Source organism: Morone saxatilis, unplaced genomic scaffold (genome assembly GCF_004916995.1).
Source record: "Morone saxatilis isolate NCDOM2014 unplaced genomic scaffold, NCSU_SB_2.0 Contig15, whole genome shotgun sequence".
Classification (NCBI taxonomy): domain Eukaryota; kingdom Metazoa; phylum Chordata; class Actinopteri; family Moronidae; genus Morone; species Morone saxatilis.
Window position 1 is genome coordinate 2,585,335 of NW_023339707.1, and position 3,620 is coordinate 2,588,954.

Sequence of the window (3,620 nt, forward strand, 5' to 3'; positions counted from 1 at the left end):
AGGAGATCACCAAAATCACCAGGGCTCCTGACCAACATTGCCATCCATAGTGCTACAGAGATGTTCTTGTCCGCCAAACCTGGAAGTGAGCATCGCCCTGGTTCCTTCGACAAAAGTCAATGGGATGGATTTTGGATTATTGCAGAAAACAACTTTGGCAAACAATGGTTTATGATACATTTTTAGTTTTTTCACAGATGGAACACCGTTGTGATTCTAGAAGTAAAAAGCTAACATTAGGCAATAAACTACATGACGGTCACATGACCACTTCCAACTTGTAAGTAAAAACTGAAATGAAATACAAGTTGTAAAGTTTGAGTTAGAATAGTTTGCATTAGTGAGTAGATAAGTCTTCGTGTTTGGCACACTGTCATGACAACCTCTGTAGTCTCTTTAAGCCACTTGTTAGCAACCACCTTTTTTAAGACATTCATTCACTGATGAGTTTTATGTTGTAAAATAAAACGTGAAAATCTGTTAAGCTTGTGTTAACCAAAGACCTTATTTCAGGAAAAACCCATTCAAAGAACCCATTGACTTGGAAGCGAGGGAACTGGAAGTGCAAAAATGCTAACTCATTTCCGAGTTTTAGGTCTCATTCCTAAAGCTAATATTATTTTTATTATTATTATGGCTAATATTAAAAAAAATTCTACAGTGGTGTGAAGGGTATTTCCTACCTTGATAGTTAGCTTTTGTCCATTGAACCTCGCAAAGTGCCCCAGTTTTAATGTTGTACAGTAAAAATACTTGACACTTCCTGATGATAAAACAGCAGTAAATTTTCAAAAACAGCTCAGCCGCTATGTATTGTTTTTTATGTATTATACCATGACTGGTAATTTTTAACTTTGTGTACTTAATACTAGCTATGCTTTGTATTGGTTGATGTGGCTCTGTGTTCTTGTACAGTATCTGTGTAGTTGTTAAATCTGTTTAGGCTTTAGCCACTCCTTTAGAACTTAAATCAACCAAACATCAGCCTCCCCAGCCCACAGATCCACCAGACAGCCATACTGAATGAAATACATGAAAAAACACTGTATAGCCCTTTTATGTTGCAAACCATTCAAACTGCAAATGCAGTTAGAAATCTGTTTTCTGTACTCTTCTGTACAGACCTGTACATGAATATTGTAACCTGAATGTGTCTCTGCTTATTTCTTATTGTATTTGAATTAAAGAAATATTTTGCTTATTTTAACTGATGATTGAGATCAGCCATGTTTAACTGTATATCACACATTTCTCTAACAATGTTATTTTATTTCATTCTAAAAAGAAATAATAAAAGAATGAAGATATACAACACTCTGATGTACTGACTTTGCTGTTTGCCAGACAGGCTCTCTCACGAATATGCAAGGATATACAGTGTGCATGCACAAATGCACTCATGCACACACACACTCACCACTTAGCAAAACAGTGTTTGACCTTTTCTGAAGTACACTCATAACAATTAACAGGTGAGGGCTTGAAAAAAAAAATGTCACTCACAAAGCATGTAGGCACAGAAGGCTGCTGCCTTATCAAACAAGCCATATGGCTTACTTAAAGGTGCAATGTATAAGAATTTAATATTGAGTTTAAAATATAAAAAAATGACCTGAATTATCAAGTGTGCGGAAATAACAGTTTTGATGTTATGTCAAAGACATACATGTAATCTGTTGCCAAGATATTAAACAAAGTTAGCATACTAACAAGCAAGCTATTTCCTATGTTACATTATGTGATGTTACAAAGAAATATTTTTATGCAGTTTTCCTTATCGAAAAGAAAAATACAAGCATACACCTTCTAAATTCAAGTTTCACCCTTTCACTGAAACACTTCATTCAAACTTTAACTCAACGACCTCTCCCTTACTGTTTTGGAGTATGAATTTCAACAGGTGGAGTGTAGTCTCAGTTCTTACATAATACAGCTTTAAGATGATAACTGAGGAATAACATGGGACATTACCATATGAAGCACAGACTCAAACCCCACAACAGAGTGAGTGATACAGTAAATATTAGAGGATGTTGGAAATATCAGCTGAATATAAGATGGCACTGTGGCTGCTGTTCAATGGAAACTAAAAAAGTTTCTAGTTGCTGACCAGTCGGAAATATTGTTCTCATAGACAGTTTGGAGGAATACTAGCGAGGATCAGTCACGCTTTAGACCTTATTACTGTTTTTGATCGCCTGAACGTAGCTGCTGTTGATTGTTATCATGTGTCTCCCACAGCAGCACAGTGGTTAAAACCTGAGTACATGTTTCCTAGCAACAGCAAAACACCTGTCTCTGCAAAAATATGCTGCAAGAGTGATGAGGATCCAAGCAGGGGAGGAAAACAATGCAGTGTGCTTCACTTTATGTGTCCACTGTTACCTAAGACACATTCTCTGTTAAACACTTCACACTGATTTCTTCCAAAGTATGCTAATATCATATCATGCTTGCATTCTTCAAATTCTTCCTGGGAGGAAGATTTAATAATTACATTTTATACTTATGTACTTTTAGTGTTTAACAAACACAGGAAATAAAAAAAAAACTTGAAAAAATGCTGACTAAAAGAAAATGTTAATATGTACGAATTATACCAAAAATGAAAGAAATACCAAAATGACAACATAACATTCGAGAAGCCAACAAGCTCACTGGTTAATGATCCATGTGGAAGGCATGGAAATAAAGTACCAGCATTGCTCTTGTTTTGCAGTGTAGATCTACTTAGTCCTAAAATTAGTATGACAAAGATACACCGAAGCATCTTAGAAGCTTCTGTCTACAATGACAACAAATCTGCGGACTCACTTGCTAATGTTAGCTTGCCACCGAAGTGAGGCAGTGGAGCGGAGGCACCACAGGCAGTTGGAGGAACATCAAGTGTACAACCTCGTCTGACTGCTACTATTCGGCACACTTGGCTTTAGCAGACCCCATGAAAAACGCTTGTAAAAAGGCCATAATCGTTGAGATAGCAAGATGCAGGGGTGTGAACCGTTGTCTCAGCTCGACTCAAGTTGGCTGATGGCATTGTCAAGTGGCTGGTTGTAGTATGTAAGACATGTTACCTGTTTCAACAGCCAATCAGCTCATCAGCTAAACAACAGCATGAACTAGTAGCTGCAAGTTTCAACTTGTCTCGTTGTGAATCTTTGGTCTGAACTGGGCTTTATCCTTTTACATAACCTGTAGCTCCACAAACTAACGTAATTAGATTAGTTCATGATATCTTCCAATTGGCTTTGGAAGTAACACACAAGTTAGTTAGCTGTACATGCTAAACACATAGAGCAATTTCTTTTGCTAAGTAATCTCTGACTACAGCTCCATGCCACTTTAACATGCAGAGAAATCCTTAGTCATAAAAGGCCTGTGGTTGTGCCTGGTTACAGTTGCTAAGGCAATGGTTAGGCAATTGCTGGTCAGTGGAGGCACATTGTGAATAGTAAATTGACTGGGGGCTTAGATAACCATAACAGTTCCTGTTCTGTAAATATAATCAAGACCAGTTCAGGACTGGTGCTCGAGCCTTTCTTCATACTTGGTTCCAGGTTGTCTTTTCTGACAGTCTTGGACCAACATATTTTACACAATGACAGATCTCTTACGTAGAT